The sequence below is a fragment of the Leguminivora glycinivorella genome, chromosome 3 (genome assembly GCF_023078275.1).
Source record: "Leguminivora glycinivorella isolate SPB_JAAS2020 chromosome 3, LegGlyc_1.1, whole genome shotgun sequence".
In the NCBI taxonomy this organism is placed as follows: Eukaryota; Metazoa; Arthropoda; class Insecta; order Lepidoptera; family Tortricidae; genus Leguminivora; species Leguminivora glycinivorella.
In genome coordinates, this window is record NC_062973.1 from 23,367,956 (window position 1) to 23,386,830 (window position 18,875).

General features: G+C 36.3%; 1 protein-coding gene across 2 annotated transcripts in view; it reads right to left on the minus strand.

Annotated features, from left to right (window-relative positions):
* LOC125224930 (acetylcholine receptor subunit alpha-like) overlaps positions 1-18,875 on the minus strand; it is a 167,388-nt gene that overhangs the window by 97,111 nt on the left and 51,402 nt on the right. The gene's annotated exons all lie outside the window — the stretch shown is intronic.

An 18,875-nucleotide genomic window follows, 5' to 3' on the forward strand; every position in this document is an offset into this window, starting at 1 on the left:
ATTCAAGTAAATAATACATTCTGAATTTACTCGATGTATTTATTTCAATATTCTCGTTCGCACAATTTTGATTCGAGAATATCATCAGAAATTGAGATTTATTTATTTATGATACGAATGATTACGATACAAATCCTATCGATAAAAAATGTAGTTGGGAATATTTCATATTTTAAAAGGCGTTCAGGGGCATTTTCAGAATTTGAGACACCCCAATTAGCGTAAGTTGTTAACAAAAATTAACTCGCTGTCAGTTTTGTGACGACAATTAGGCACAAAATCTATCTAAAAACTTACTTTTTTCACATTTTGAATGTAAATTATCGCTCAGAGTTTATGTAATTAACACAAAAACAATATTTTTATACAAATTTCGTCACAACACTGACAGTGAGTTAATTTTTGTTAACAACTTATGCTAATTGGGGGGTCCCAAATTCTGAAAATGCCCTCAGGCATCATTCACCACTCACACTACAAGTGAAAGCGCATCGCTCAATAAGTTCGAATTACGCAAGCGGCTGATTCTCAATGAGCGGTGTAAATGCTGGAATAGGTATTACGCTGTCCACTTTCGTGCCTTTCATACCTTTTGTGTAATGGATTAAACACTGAATTATATAATGAGGGCTATCGTGTATAGTTTCATAGCTTTTTTCGTTGCTGTAGTCGTGTAAAAGCAAATGTTACCTTACTAGCATTATACGTACAATTTGCAGACTATTCTCAAAATTCCCGTAAATGACTGGAACTTTTCATGGGCACATTCTCATGTAACTTGAAAACATTGAGTACATTTTCTTTAAGATAAAGTATGTGTTACGCCATGTTCTCAACAGTTAACTTTCACTTAATTCATGTTTGATATATGATATACATAATTATACAAATTGTTTTATTTTCTACTTTTGTTTCAACTTATTTTATTATAGGTAATGAGTTTGTATGTTTAATGTTAAAAATGTGAAGTGGCCTAACGGAGCCGGCGGCGTAATCCCATGAACCAAGGCTCCAAAATAATTACAGGTTTAAAAAAATGTTTGAGTTACACATTGGTGTTTATTATCAACTCATGAAAAGTCATAAAACTTCATTTTTATGACACTTTATGAGTTGATATTGTTGATAATAAACTTCTGGTTGATAATAATCTTTGGGAAACTTCTGGTGCATTGCTACACTCTACTATTTCCGCTTGGTAACACCATGACAATATCAATAAATAAAAGACTTTACAAAGAACAAACAAAGAAGAAACAGTATAGTAACACCCCCTACAATCGCACGTAAGATTTTTGGACAGTACGTGCCCTGATTGCCGGCCGTTCGTCTTTGTCTTGCCGGGGAGATAAGCCGGGCTTACATTCTCTTTGCTGGGACGTGGATGAGTTGTTTCAGGTAAACCAGTGTAATGTGACTATTGAGAACCGGGTAAGATTCTTGTCAAATCTAATTTTGTTAAGTGCTTTTAGTTGTAAGGCAACTGATAACTCTCTACAACTCTTACATCCCTGAAATTCAGGTCACTTATGAAAAAAAAAAATAGTATGTATATGTATGTATGTATAAACTCTTTATTGTACAAAACACAAAACACAAATATGACACAGGATAGACAGTACAAAAGCGAACTTATCCCTTTAAGGGATTTCTTCCAGCTAACCTTTGAGTAGGTGGGTAGTTCTAGGGCAACCGTCTTGTCTTTTTCATATTGCATTGATATCATACATAGTAGACGAATAGCTTCAAGAAACCGGAGAGCAGGTCCAAATTTAAATTGCAAGATGAGACCCGCACAAAGGTAGATATTGTACCTACTGCTATACCTACTAAAGCACCTGTTGTTTTTAACCCCCGCCGGGGTGTTAAGTTTGACGTGCAGACAGTTGTTTGCCTGTTTATCTGTCTGTCTGTGGAATTGTAGCTCCCGAATGGATGGACCAATTTGATTTAGTTTTTTTTTTTTTGAAAGCTGAATTTGTCGAGAGTGTTCTTAGCCATGTTTCATGAAAATCGGTCCACTATATTGGGGGGGTTTTTCAACACACGCGATCAAAGGACAGAAAAAAAAAAAATAAGTTTTTTAAATCATATAAGTAGTTTAATAATCGTAAATTGTTGATTCTGTGAACGCAGACATATTTTATCCTTCGGTACAATAAGACTTAGTAGAAACCTTGAAACTAGATCATTTTATTTAATATAAAAAATTGGAGACCACACATGCACTGGTTATCCTGAGCCTTCAACTTGCTCTGACGTGACAAAGAATTGGATCATCCGTAAGCCGGCCCGGGATAAATATGGGTGATTTGATATAGGAAAAAATACGATGGCTTAAGTGTCTGAGATACTAAATATCCTGTCAAGCGTAATTTGTCTTTCAAGATAAAGAAGTTACGTTATAACCTAACCACAGAATTGAAATTTTGAAGAAAAAAAAACCCGACAGAGTGGTTCGATTATCATTTCAGACAGACATGTCAAACTTATATAACACCCCATCATTTTTGCGTCGTGGATTAAAAATGTAAGTCGTGTTATACAATCTGATTCTGATTAAACAATTATACACTGAAATAGATAAATAAAAAATAAAATAGTAAAATAATTTGATTTGTTCCATACACTGATTAAACAATTGATAAAATAAGTTGTTCTCGAGATATTTAGTAATAACAGACAGACAGACGAACTGAGTCGCACCATAAGGGTTAATTAAGTCTCTTTTTGGTAACCGAATAGAACCCTAAAGAGAATAACGTTGTTTGGATTTTACAGAAACAAAAACCCTTTCTAGTTATCATTCCTTTCTTTCTACGTTGGAATTAAAAAAAAAAAAAAAAATTTTAATCGAACTCAAAAGTTTGACAGTTTTTAGAATGAAAACTTAACTTGTACCAAAATATTTTTAATGTCGAAATCTGTTAAGAGCGAAACGTCGGTTGAGCACTACATAAACGCAAAAGTAATCATTCATATTTCATTTTTCTCCCTCCAAGTTTCATCAATCAATAACGCCATTGCGAGAGCTATTTAACTTGTTAAGATAAGGAAATAAGTGGAAATATATATTCCGCCGAGAGATGTTTCCGTTCAAGGGGAAAGGGGGCGTCCCATTCTCTATATAAATAAAGTCCCGATTTTCCTCTCTGAATCTGACATTATGGAAAATAATGCATTATTTTAAGTACTATGTTGGACTTCCGGTACGGGCGCCATCTTAGCGGTATCGTGTCGTGATTATTCAAATTATTTTCTCCTTCTTTTGCTCATTAATGTTGTTTAAAGTGTAATATCGATAGCTTATTATGCAGTCAACTAATGTTATAGTGAGAAGCTGATGAAGAATTAATCTCGAAACGCGTTTAGCCCCTTTTTTGTCGTCAACGGCCGATAGTCCACGTGCCCATGTGAAATCTAGGTATTAATTTACAAGTGCCAAGTGTGCCAACTACCGAACACTGTCGTAGGTACTTACCGTACTAAAATCTAAAACAATTAGCTTATATCACCTTGACACTGGCAAAATAGTCCCACCAATGGGACTGAGGCAATTTAATTTTAAAAATCTAATCTAATCTAAGTACTATGTTAACTATTATCATCAATGTCTCTACTTGTCTTTTTTCAGATGTCCCTAAAACCAATCGCGTCAAAGTATCATACAATGCCTAAAAGTTACTTTTTTATGCGTTACGTGAGGCAACGATCAGGCCTGCCTTCTTTATTCATTGTTAATAAGTGCGTTTTTCTGTCGGAATTTCATGAAAACGTTTTTATTTATTTATTTAGTCTTTATTGCACAACAAAATAAGGTACAAATGGCGGACTTAATGCCTCAAGGCATTCTCTACCAATCAACCAATGGGCTAAACCAGAAAGATTAAGTAGGTGCAGTGTCTTAATAAAAAGAAGGAAGGGAAAGGTTTTTATTGCAAGCTTAAGCCTTTCTGTGGAGATAAATTTAAAATATTTTTTTTATGATTTAACTATTTGATAAGCAGATAAGTGTGCAATCGATGCCACTAGGCTTAAAATAAATTTAGAAGTCGAAAATTAGTGTTGTGGGTGAACTCACGACCACTGGATCAATACTCGATTTGAAGTTTCACCCAAGGCAGTATTAGTATTGTCCACCTACTTATAAATTTTCAAATATCTGAGTGAGAAGCTCGGTTCTTTATTATATCACGTCTTTAGATAAAAAAAAAACTTCTTATAAATTCAAAAAAAGAAACAAGAACTTTATTTCTGGCCGGGATTCGAAACCCCGACACCCGCGATATGTCTGCGAACATTAGACCGACCTCTTATGACTGAGCTACGCTCTGCCGATGCGCGGTCGGCGAAATTAACGACATATATTTTGAGTTTACTAACGCGAAAGAAAAACGCATGAAAACTCGAAAATTCGCGTTTTCCGGGATCTAAGTGCATTGTCACATTACCCGATCCGATATCGGATGTCGGAAGAATTTCAAAGGCAAAAATCAAAGATAGGCGGATTTAATGTATGGGATATCGGTCCTACATCCGATATGAAACGCACTAAGGCTAAGCTAGATCGATTTTTTCACCCCGAAAACCACCACAACAAATTTCAGCGAAATCGTTAGAGCGGTTTCCGAGATCGTCGGTATGTATATATAAATAAATAAATATACAAGATTTGCTCGTTTAAGGGTATAATTATAAGATAGATTTGCCCCTGTGGTGACGGGTTAAGAATTTCACCACCCCCTTTCTTCCCGTGGGTGTCGTAGGTCGACTGTGGGATATGGGTTAAATTGTGGCGTAGGCGAGAGGCTGGCAACCTGTCACTGCATTGTCACAATTTCGTTTTCTTTCAACCCCTTTTTGCCAAGAGTGGCACTGAAACTTGAGTAGTTCATGTGCTCTGCCTACCCCTTTATGGGACACAGGCGTGATTGTATGTAATGTTGTATGTATGTATTATAAGATAAGGTAATGTTATCAAAGAGGAAAATGATGACTATTTTTGTGTGAGCCGGCGATTTCGCGGGGTCTCTCTTCGTCTTAAGTAACAGAAAGTTGTTGATACATTCCGGGCGTATGGCGCTCGGGCACAAACTTGGCCTTTCCAAGAAATGTTTATTGGCTTACAGAAGTTGGTTAAAAGCAAACATTTGACATGGGGTTCTTCAAGAAGCAGGTATTTAGGGTTCTCAAAGGTCGGCAACGCATTAGTGGCTCCCATGATGTTGCTTATGTCCATGGGCGGCGATGACTGCTTACCATCAGGCGGCTCGTCTGTTCGTTTGCTGCCTATTTCATAAAAAAAAAAACACTCTCTCAAAATAGGTTTACAGGAAGGAATTATAACTGTGCATCAAAGGGTGTGGAGTTGGGGTACCTACAATGTTTTAAATTGATGTTTTTCGTGTAATTGTTTGGACTTATGACTAGGGTTGCAAAAAAACGGTTTTTTCTCTGGCTTGAAAAAAAAACATGAAAAAAGACCGTGAAAAAAACAGTTTTTTTTTTCTGGAGTATGTTTTTTTGCTAATGTACGAAATCTCACAATTTGCAAAGCAGTTAATATTTTTATACGGTTTTTTAGACTTAATGTTAACTATTAAACGAATTTCATCGTATCATCTGAAAAAAAAACCATACTTATTTAAAAAAAAACCATGGTGCTCGGTTTTTTTTTCATGTTTTTTTTTCACAATTCTGAAAAAGAAACATTTGTTTCTTTTTTCTATTTGCAACCCTACTTATGACCGACATTATTATGTATAATTATTGTCTTATAAATAAGTACACCGTGTCCAATAAGTTTGAATACAGCACAAATAGCCAATAAAACAAAATGAACAAATAGTTACTACATTATTATTATATTTTATGAATGGCACTCTTATTTACTACATTCACAACAAATGTTTTGGAATAACTCCAGCATTAACTTGTTTACCAGCCTCAAACGCTTCTCAAACGGATCACACGCGGCACGCACCGTTTTCTTCACATTTCATCCCAAATACTCTCAATAATCTTTTTGAAATGATCTAGGTTTATGATTTTATAAAAATTTAGTCTTCAAAGCATGCATGACCACACAAAGTAGTCTAATACGCCTAAACCTGGAGGCCTGAGTGGCCACTCATGTTCCGGATAAAAAACTGCCAAATTAGTCTGAAACTACGCTAGAATACCATTTGCCGAATGTGCTGGAGGTGCGTCTTGTTGGGACACATGATACTCATTCCCAAGCATCCTTTTTAACTTTAAGGCATTTTTTTCTCCAAAACCTTGGTTTTAAAGAAAAAAACGTTGATTTTAACGCTTTTATCTGTAAGTACTGAAGGTAGTTTACCTCGCTTACATACTGCATCCCACACCTGGGCCGATGGTGAGCTCTGGAACCTAGGCACATTTTTCTAGTTGCCCGGAACGTTATCTATCCTCGGTACCCATAATAGTTTATTTTGGACACGTGGCGTCTGTTTTATCACATACAGATTCTCCTTATAAAAAATAACTCGTCACCTGCGTGCCGAGCAAGTATTTTGTTGGCACTTTACCTCTTTGTTTTTCTTAGACACTTCGGAAATTTCATGGACTTTGTGCTTGTATTTTATTAAGAGGAATATACTCTTTAGTTTAAATAAGAATTTGATGGCCTCTGATCCCTATATCTTTAGAACTGAGGTAAAATGTGAGTATTCGGACTTATTGGACACGGTGTATATAATGTAGGTATATTTAAATAATAGATAACAGGATTGTTACTACATAAATCTAACATCTTCATTAGGTTAATGGAAGAGATCCCTATCAGGGATAAGTTCACCTTTTGTACTTCCTCCTTGTTCTTTCTTTTATATTCGATGTCTTGTATATTTTTGTTGGTGCTGGTGGTACAATACAATAAAGTTTACTTACTTACTCACAGTTGTATTTGTAGCTATGGATTTGATTTGAAATTTATTTCATAAAAAATAAAGGTAAGATCATTAAAAAATATGGCAAGACCTTAATTTTGTGATAAGTAGCAATTCCACTTAAATGTTGATTGTCAGATTAATTTTGCCTTAAGTCGTAACTATTATCGCCAGTCTTTCAAAAGAGGTAAATGCCTTTCTTTCTTTTTACAAGCTTTTATTTCGTTTTACCTGCCCCGTTCTCTGTGCTGTTTCTTTCTTTTCAGTCTCTACGTTCTATATTTACAACAAAGTCCCCTTTCGGATCTGTCTCCTAAACCATTTTCACCTATCATTCATTAGTGATTTTTGTGGAATATCAAAAAAATGGCCGACGGGCCGAACTAGGTAATACGCAGACTAAACGTCGATACGAACTGTACATTGTCCCAAAGTTTCATCATTGAGAATTTGAGGAAGGTCTGGCGGCTCTGGGTTCTTAGTCCATAAGTTTACCCTGCAAAGTGATAGAGTTAAGCCCTCGTATGCAAGCTGAATACACGAAATGAAATATACACTCTAGGCTCTTCATACTTGAGTCAGTTAAAGTATTTTAAGTAAGATGAAATTTTAATGTGTTTTTATAATCGTACTCTAAAAATGTTGAAGGAAATTAAGTGATGCGGATATAGTAATGTGGTGTCGTATCTATACATGAATCACTCTTATATTCTTATTCTTTGTATCACTCGTATATTTAATGCAAAATACGCGAAATATACTCAGTATTGTTACAGCATTCGATCATTTCATTACTCACCTAACCCGAACCTTACAAGGCGACCCTGCCAGGATACTCACCTAACCCGAACCTTACAGTAATAATATGTGATGTCTATACCTAGATAATTTTCTGGCACGAACGAAGTGACACTAGTGACTTCCTCCCGATTAGTTCATCGATAACTTACATTATATGTCATTAATTATTATAATTATGTCATTAATTATTGCCGTGGCACTGAATCTTGACTAGTTTCATGTACTCTGCCTACCCCGTTTAGGGAATATAGGCTTGAATTTATGTGTATAATATTAATGTTTTATACAAATGTCACATGTTTTAAAAATAAATGGACAATAATAATAAAACGAACCATATTTTATTAGTTTAGGTACATAATTTCTTACATGATTATTCAAGATTTTAGAGATTATTATTAGGGGTAATTAATAACCTTATGTAAGGCTATTTATCGATAAAAGGATTGTCGATGTTTTTATTCTGTCAACCACTAACAACGTTACGTTCGTGCCAGAAAAATATCTAGGTATAGTGATGTAGATACATAAAATTCAATTATATGCCGTTACAAGCCCATCTGACATAAAATATCCATCTCCTTAGGTCGGCAATGAATATCGGGAGTGCAGCTATAAACGGGGATCGAGACGGATGGCGAATTAGTTCCAATGGCCGTCCTAACATGAATGTTTAAGACGCGCGTTATGTTGGTACTTTCGCTTATACGAGACTATAGCTTTTGCCCGCGACTTCACTCGCGTTAAATCCAAATATTCGGCATGCTCCATACAAAATTCCACCCCCCATTTTAGGAAAGTGGGGTGTTAGAAAGAGACAAAAAGTAGCTATGTCACTCTCCATCCCTTCAAATATCTCCACTTAAAAAATCACGTCAATCCGTCTCTTCGTTTTGTCGTGAAAGACGGACAAACAAACAGACACACACACACTTTCCCATTTATAATATTGGTATGGATATCTACTTTTAGACTAGTTTTTTAGGCAAGTTTTATATTCATACTTTGCTCGTTTATACAGGAATCTTATGCATACGCTTATTGCAGTCGGTAGATATAAGCATATCGGTCGGTATATGTAGAAGTATAATGGTGGCACTTTCAACCATAGAATTAGAGGCTAGCTTACACTGATATTCCGACATCGTGCATTCTGCTCGAGCTTGCCCGTAGCTGTATTGGCGCGGGTGAGATGCACGATCACAGATTGAATGACACGTTTCTGATATCGTTCTGATGACAATCATCATCATTATCCTTGCGTTATCCCGGCATTTGCAACGGCTCATGGGAGCCTGGGGTTTGCTTTGACAACCTTACTAATCCCAAGTTTTTGGCGTAGTAGGTACTAGTTTTACGAAAGCGATTGCCATCTGACCTTCCAACCCGAAGGATAACTAGGCCTTATTGGGAATTAGTCCGGTTTCCACACGATGTTTTCCTCCACCGAAAAGCGATTGGCAAATATCAAACGACATTTCGCACATAAGTTCCGAAAAACGAGCCGGGGTTCGAACCCGCGCCGCGACCTCCGGATTGAAAGTCACACGCTCTTACGGCTAGGCCACAAACGTTCTGATGTCGATTTGTTTGAATTTATTGTAAGTCCAATCTACCTATGAATATTGTATAAAATATTTTACAAAACACACGTTACACCGATAGGCTTAATTCATATTGGATTAATATATTTTTATCGCGTTTTCATTTCGGAATACGGCTCTTGGGCGTCACAGGCTATAAAATACATCCAAACGGTCCCGAAATGTAAAACAGCAACGCCTTTTCCAGATCGGAATCTAATAAGGCACGAAGAGCTGCGACATAAAACGTAAGCGAAGCTAAAGTTATTTTAATATTGGATAAGTGGCAGTAATACTTTTTCGTTTTAAATTAAATGTTCAATGTTATTATAGTTAGGATGGTTACACCTTTGCAGTTTGCCGTGGCATGCTTTTTAGGAATTAGTAGCTTCGATGACGTGTACCGTGACCAATGTGGCTAAGATGGCTTGGCTGTCAATTGGCATAATATTTACTAAACTTGTCATATTCTAACAAGTTAATAACGTATGACATGACAAGTTAGTGACAAAATACGACCAAGAAACAGCTACAAGATGACACTGAGCATGTCGACAAACATTTATCGAAAACTAAAAATGTATCAATTGCAGAGATGAAAGGAAGCTAAGAAATATTTTTTACATAATTATAATTTAAGTTTCTTGTCACTCGTTGTCCACGAATGCTGTAAAGTATTCGAAACGTTGGGTTGAATTGTAAACTCATTATACGCGGTATAATCCGTTTCCATAGTTTTATTTCATGAGAATCATGAGTAACTATCGCGGTAACCGAAGACAATATTAAGTTTTTTTTTACCTTTTCTATCGTAAAGGCTCTGCAATTGTCACGTATCTGGACGCATAAAAGATGATATTCCAGCCATCATAAGCCCGGTCGTCGGATTTGACTGCACTCAAACTTTGAGATTGAGGAAGACGGGACAAAGACAAAATGTCAGCTGAATTTCGTGAAAGGGTAATTCAGATTGAGTTAAACATCTTAAAAGCCTCTTTGAGTTTTCGTTTTAATTGATCCCTTATCGCGTGTAATAAACTTTATGATATAGATGCTGTGCAGAGAATTATTAATTAGGAGTAAGTGAAATCATTCTTTGTGGTCACAAAAGTTCTCTCCGTCTCTTCTGAAAAAGTGTAATAATATAAATAATAAATAAATATTATAGGACATTCCTACACAGATTGACTGAGTCACACAGGCTTGTGTTGTGGGTACTGAGACAATGATATATATAATATACAAATACTTATATACATAGAAAATGTCCATGACTCAGGAACATATATATTATCTGTGCTCATCACACAAATAAAATATGCCCTTACCAGGATTCGAACCCGGGACCGTGGCGTAGCGTAGAATTATTAATTAGGAGTAAGTGAAATCATTCTTTGTGGTCACAAAAGTTCTCTCCGTCTCTTCTGAAAAAGTGTAATAATATAAATAATAAATAAATATTATAGGACATTCCTACACAGATTGACTGAGTCACACAGGCTTGTGTTGTGGGTACTGAGACAATGATATATATAATATACAAATACTTATATACATAGAAAATGTCCATGACTCAGGAACATATATATTATCTGTGCTCATCACACAAATAAAATATGCCCTTACCAGGATTCGAACCCGGGACCGTGGCGTAGCAGGCAGGGTCACTAACCACTAGGCCAGACCGGTCGTCAAATACATTTTATACATTTTACTAGGACGTTATTTTTTGATGATATATTATGATATATTAAGTACACTACACTATTTATGTTGTCTAGAAGTATTAGCAAATGGAACCAAAAACAGTTCAATGACTTACGATTTCTTTTCAAATATTATCTTAAAATAATTATTAATTAATACTTGAATGCTATACCAGACAAATTTAATGATCTTAATGATATACCTACATATAAATGTCTAGTTTCCACGAACGCGTACTTAAAAATAGCAAATCATAAGCAACCAGATTATAGATATCAGTAATAATTATACACTTATAAAAATATTAGGCAATATTCCCTCTGTAACACAGTATATTTGAGCCCGAGAGACATTTTTGGAGATTTTTTCGGAATTTAAGTATTACTCAAAAGACGACAGCTTAAAGCCGACATCCATCATATTTATTCCCCCTCCCCCCTCCCACTGGGACTTACGCCCACCCCCGTCAGCGATTTACAGAACTTTTCGTACTTGCCCGTAAGTTTTCATGGCCAACATATCTTTCTTGATTAGAACGTATTTTTCTGGAGAAACTTATATTACGACAATCGAGAAGAAGTGGCCGAGTGCTGGAGTGATTTGGTTACTTTTTCACGGCTATTTTCTTGTTGGAGAGGACCATTGAGGGAGCGTTTGTTTGATTGTTGAACTTATCTATTATGATTTCTAGGGAGCGTATTTAGGTAGCGATTTAAATATTAATATGAATATGACTAGTGCAATTTTTAAAATGTCATGTGGTCAATAATAAGGTCATACAATCTATTATTATTACATCGCACACCGCAATCTTCGCGGAAAAATTACATTAAATTAATATTATTTTTGCAACAAACTACATCTAAAGAAAACTATTTTTATTCTAAATAGAGAGTTTATATACAGGAAGCGAATTATTTTCATTTTCTCTATTCTTTGAGTCGTAATAAATGTTTTTACTCTGCAATGCGCAGAGGAAATATTCAAGAAGAAGAACTTAAATAAAGAAACTACCTATTTAAAAAATTAACAAACATTTATTTATTATCCTTATAATCTTTGCCCAATATTCACAAAAGCAACCAAAAAGGGTTTTACTTTTATGTTCTGATACATTTTTTGTGTGTATAAAAAAAAAAATATTATAGGACATTCTTACACAGATTGACTGAGGCCCACGGTAAGCTCAAGAAGGCTTGTGTTGTGGGTACTCAGACAACGATATATATAATATATAAATACTTATATACATAGAAAACATCCATGACTCAGATCATGATCATGATCATCATCATGATCATGATCATGATCATGATCTTTATCATGATCGTCCGGTCGTAATTATGCGAGTCATATCCACATATTAATATTTAAATCGCTACCTGATGAAATCCGCTCTCTGATTTCGAATTCGTACTTGGGCGGTTTTTATAGTAAATATTTTAAGTACATACAGTAGGTATACATCGTTTAAACTCTGTATGGAGGTAGTGTTCACATACTCGAATTTGACCGATAAAGATGACGCCACATGGCCACCAAGCAGTGAAAAGGTACAATCTACTAAAAAATCTGCTAAAAGTACATGTTACATCAGTTAGCAACATTATGAATACAAATTCCGAGACTCGATAAAAAAGGGAATCAACCTGATACTTTATTATTATTATTATGTTTGTTCTTTACATATCTCGGGACCATGGGATCCCGGACCTTTGTAAGGCATACGTGGGGCCGAAGCCAACAGCGCAGACTTTAGAACAGTTTAATCGTAATGACACAAAAGCGATTATCCCTGTCCGGTAATGCACCCAAAGACAAGCCCCGGTTAGTGTAGAACTATTATTATTATTATTATTTATTTATTCATAATAAACAATTACACTTATGCTGTACAATTAATGCGCCAAACGGGAATAACCAGTTTGTTGGTTTGTTTGAATAGGTACTTAACCAATAAAGTACCTACCGATTCATTATACTCCATCATTATTAGTATATTTATTCTAAACATTTGACGTGCCCCTTGACGTATTCTCTCGTACTTAATTGGTACTAAAACCGCTTCAACGTCCCGATGAGATCGGGTAATTTATTTTGACTTGGCAATTTAAGGCCCCACTCATCTTCATCCGAAATCGTCGACGCTTTACCGATGTCTACTTATGATAATTTATCTTTCAGTAAATCAAAGTTAAAAATGAGAGATCGCTGTATAATGAAGTGGTTGATAAACAAAAGAAAGAAGGGAGTTTTGGTGAAAACAGAATAATGTAGGGGTGATAACAAAGCTGTTTTAGAATCTGGCGGCGAATTTTCTTATCAATGTCGGGAAAATGAGTTGCTATAGGAATATTTTGGAAAGGGTTACAATGTTTTCACAGCCGAAGTTACCGATCTCGACTTGTCTGAAAAACAGTCTAATTTAGATTTCTTCGTGTAGACCTAATGAATTTTACAATGTATTAGCTTTTTGCCCGCGGCTTCACTCGCGTCAGAAAAAGACAAAGTAGCCTATGTCACTCTCCATCCCTTTAACCAACTCCACTTAAAAAATCACGTCGATTCGTCTCTCCGTTTTGCCGTGAAAGAAGGACAAACAAACAGACACACACACTTTCCCATTTATAATATTAGTATGGATGATAAAAGTATTTCAACATTGTGAGTATTGAAAAGTTGAAATCAAATCGTGACTCACTCGTTAAGGCGTTAAGTGAGTCGGCTAGACAAAACCAAGTCACAGTGTATTACAGTTTACAGTATATAGTCTATATGGACGATCAAGCGTCGACCAGGATTGGTGTTAATACGGTAAAATAAGTTTTAAAGTAAAACTGCTTTAATATTGCGCGATTTCCATTCATAACATATTAAGTCAACAATCACTTACAACAGAGGATATCAGGCCCCGTAGCCGAATGTTCGTTAAATTTTATTGTATGGGAAGTTCCATAGACATCTACTGCGTGATGGTGATGTGTCTGTCAAATGTGGTTGATGCAACTGGCCCTACGCATTTCTACGATGCGAAACGAAAACGAAACGTCGCGAAAGGTAGTCTGGCTCTGTCGCGCCAATACGCAAGAGCGATAGAGATAGATATCTACGAGCGTTTCGTTTCGTGAGCGTTTCGTGAGCGTTTGTGCCATTCGGCTACGCACCCTGGACGGTCAAGTATCATCGTATAATACTGAAAATAAAACTGCTTTATCGCGAGGTTTAAAACGCTTTTAACTAATAAGAAAGCTGAAATCAAAACGTGTATAACCAACATTTCTTCAAGCCGCTTATGTGAGTAAACCGGGCTTAGATGACCGAGCCGCAATCTTATCGAGCCACCTATCGCATAGGACAGCCAATCTGATTACTGAAAACTGTTATTGTAGCAGTTATTGGAATAAGACTTCAATTACTATTAGAGTTACATGTCTCTTTGTTCTTTAATATTTACAGTTTATAGATAATTTATGTCTAAAAATATGACTACTTAAAAATAAACGCAATTCCGAATGATAAAAATAGTCTGATTTGCTTCAAAAGTTCGTAAAAGACAGGTTTTACTACAGTAACTTTAAAAATGTAGGAGCATTCGACGTGGACTTCACAAGTCTCTTTAGCGAGTGATGAAAAGATTCACTTCCCAATAAAAGTCTCGCAGTCTGCAGACGTACTCAAGTTAATTAAGTTTTCTTATGGCGAGCCATAGAGTTGTATGAGGACAGACGAGCTCACAGATATCTTTACAATGCTAAAGTTTTTTTTTATTACTTACTATCTTTTGCCAGCTGCTTCGCTCGCATTAGAAAGGAACATAAGTTTTTTTGCAAAAAAAAAACATTTTTGGCACAAGCTTTTATGGCCGACTGTACCTTTCTTTGAACAGTCATCTACTGCTCTCCAAGACGTTTTTAAAAACCTTACTCGATGGGGATACAACGTTTCATAACAAAGTTCCTATGACCACCTTTTTGCTCCATCATCAGATCAGCTCCTTGACACCATAATATTGCATTGTCACGTGATTTGCATATGTGTGCAAAATTTCAATTTAATCGGAAACCGGGAAGTGGGTCAAATTTAGCTTCTACGTTTTGACGCACACTAACATACTAACAAGGCAAGTTGAATAAAAGCTTGTAAAAAAGTAGCCTATGTCACTCTCCATCCCTTCAACTATCTCCACTTAAAAAATCACGTCGATCCGTCGCTCCGTTTTGCCGTGAAAGATGGACAAACAAACAGACACACACACTTTCCCATTTATAATATTAAGTAAGTATGTATGGATTATAATGGGCTTACTTAAATTAAATGGAAAAATTTTCTCTCGTGAAATACATACAAGTGAAACATACAATTTTGGTTTTGCCGCCAAATCGTAAAACGAATGATAAATTAATGGAATGCAAACTTAATTTTTAATTATATTCTTTACAAGTGGCCAGTTCTAAAAACTTTCAGTGTCGCCCTCGTGTACGTTTTTATCGTCCTAAAGATGTCTCTGAGCTCGACCGTACTAGGATAGAGTGAAGGCCAATGTACTCATACAATACAGTGAGTATTTTGTTTAGAGAACAAATAGAAATAAAGGTTTGTGGCTCGGGATGGCAAGTATGTGCTTGGGAATGCTTTTAGTTCGTAAGTACTTCGACATCAGACTGATATTTGAACCATGTTATTCAGTTATGACTCGCCGTCGCCAATGCTTGTATCTACGTTACATACAAATACGTGATCAATCGTCATCCTCCTTGCGTTATCCCGGCATTTGCCACGGCTCATGGGAGCTTGGGGTCCGCTTTGACAACTAATCCCAAGATTTGACGTAGGCACTAGTTTTTACGAAAGCGACTGCCATCTGACCTTCCAACCCGAAGGGTAAACTAGAACCTTTTGGAATTAGTCCGGTTTCCTCACGATGTTTTCCTTCACTGAAAAGCGACTGGCAAATATGAAATGACATTTCGCATATAAATTCCGAAAACTCATTGGTGCGAGCCGGGGTTCGAACCCGCGACCTCCGGAACGAAAGTCGCACGTACTTACCGCTAGCTACCAGCGCTTACAAATACGAGATCAATATCACTGTTGAATTCCAATGAACGTGTATCTTTTGAGTCAAACATTATTATTCTAGTTAACAGTATCCTGTTCTAATGTTGTCGTACACTGAGAGAAAATACAACCAGTTTTCATGTTCGTTCAACAAGTTTTTTGGTTAAAATAGCGCCTACGTGCTCTTTGGTTCAAACAACAAGCTAGTTGTCATTTGAATCGGCAATATATTTGAATCAACAAGTCGATTTTATAAAAACAACCTGACACATATTGTTTTAAACATACGTTTCGCTGATTCAAACGGAAAAACCGCAACAAGTCGAACTTGTTAAATTCACAATGCAAATTTCTCTCAGTGTAACTTCAGTTCTGTTTGAAAATTATTGTAAGTATTCTAACTTTCTAAACACCTCTTATAGGGTTTGTGCCGGGGGTTAAAACCCGGCGCAAAACGACGGGGTGTTATAAGTTTGACGTGTCTGTCTATCTGTCTGTGGCATCGTAGCTCCCGAACGGATTTACATAATATGTCGATTTTTTTTATTTTATTGAAAGCTGAATTAGTCGGGAGTGTTCTTAGCCATGTTTCATGAAAATCGGCCCACTATGTCGGGGGTTTTTTCATTTTTTTTTTAAAGTACCTACGAGTAGGTATATTGTACGTATTCGTGGTATTTAAGTTTGCTGTAAACTTACTAAACTCAAAGCATTACTCTCCCTTTGTAGTCAGTCGAGTAAAACCTAGTTTTGAACCTCAGGGTGGCTAGCCGAATGGCACAATCGCTCACGAAACGCTCACGAAACGAAGCGCTAGTAGATATCTATCTCTATCGCGCTTGCGTATTGGCGCGACAGAGCCAGCGGCGTATCGCTTTCGTTTGGCGTCGGAGAAATGCCATTCGGCTACGGGGCCTGAAATACGTAGGTATTACGAATTTAATTAGCGTGTACATTTTCTACAAGCTCCTACGCGAACATAGTCGTTCTGAAACTTGGCATCTCATTACGCAGAAGCGACACAGAGAATGTTACGCTACAGAAGTCTGTCTTGAACACGTCTTAACACGTTCGCTGCGGTACCGGGCCGAAAGACCTTATACATAGTATGGTTAACTGCGAGCGTGCGAGCCAACTTAATTGCCGCAGCGAAGGTGTTAATATTTTTTAACTATATAATTTGTTTCACATTCATGCTATTTGACTAGGGTTGTAAATAGAAAAAAAACCAAATGTTTTTTTTCAGAATTGTGAAAAAAAAAACATGAAAAAAAAACCGAGCACCATGGTTTTTTTTCTAAATATGGTTTTTTTTTTTTCAGATGAACAAATAATACGACAATAACGGTTTTTCGTGAGTTGTAACGTGTTTCAATAACAATAACTTACATTTTAATTCAATTAAAATTCAGTATACAAACGTTTATTGGGGAATCCCCGATGTTGCGTGTAGCGTGGAGAGGCGGTGGTGTTGCCAACAGTAAATAGTGATAACTATCAACTACAGATTTCGTAAATGTTACTTTTATAAGACCGGAAATTAAAGTATATGATTAAATTCGTTTAATAATTAACATTAAGTCTAAAAAACCGTATAAAAGTATCAACTATTTTGCAAATTTTGAGATTTCGTACTTTAGAAAAAAACATACTCCAGAAAAAAACTGTTTTTTTTCACGTTTTTTTTTCATGTTTTTTTTCAAGCCAGAAAAAAAACCGTTTTTTTGCAACCCTATATTTGACGCGTGATTGACGTTGATTGTCGCTAAATGTCACTTAACTATGCCTATACAAATAACCCGCATTTACTGATGTATGAAGTTACAACTCTACCCTTACTTTATGAACCTATACATCTGCAATATTGAACATATTCAAAATGGTAACTCTTTTAATCTTCTCATATTTAGCGATCTCCAATCCAATATTATAAATGGGAAAGTGTGTCTGTTTCTTTGTCAGTCTTTCATGGCAAATGGACCGACGATAGCCATTTTCGGATTGAATGTGAGCGAAATGCTTCATCTGCACGTGTCCCTAGTGTAAGAATCACAATGAATAACATTCTGTATATATAGCCTTATACTGATCGTAGCTCATCTGTGCATGGGCTTAACAAATGTCAACAGTAAACGTCAGATTTGGCGGCACTTCACTTTTAGGTTGTAATAGTTTTTGTACGGATTGTGACTACTGATAGTAGATGATTAATTGATGTTATATTCCTGATTATTAATTGGCACTGTAATTGGAACAATCAATGTAATAAAGCAAATATAGCTGGAAGCAGTGGTTTAAATGATAAACCCCTATACCGGAGCTCGATGGCCATGCCATGCCATGGAGTCATGTCAGTCATGCCCTCAAATGTAACTGGAAGCAATGGATTAAATGATGGACTACTGTAACTGAGCTCTTGAGCCTTTGCGTGGCTCACACTAGCGGCGAAATTAAACGATATATCTAGCCCTAATTGCATGATTCCTGACACATAATTAAATTCTATAGTAGTCAACGGTCCGTATTAAAACATCTCTGTGTAAGCCCGCTCCCAGAGAGTCCTGCAACTAACGGAACTAGAGAAGGGCTGAGATTAAACGACCCGCCCTTAGCTTCAATACGTGACGTCGTTATTTTAGTTCAGGACTTTCTGTCGCACGGTTCAGATTAAGGGTCCGTAAGTTAGGGTCTTTTCTCTCTCTTGAGCGTAAAAGCGCTTTCACATTAGCCAGTACAATCTCGTACAGAAGAATGTCAAAAGCAAAAATCGAAAATGATTCCTTAAATGTCTAGGATATCGGTCCTACATCCGATA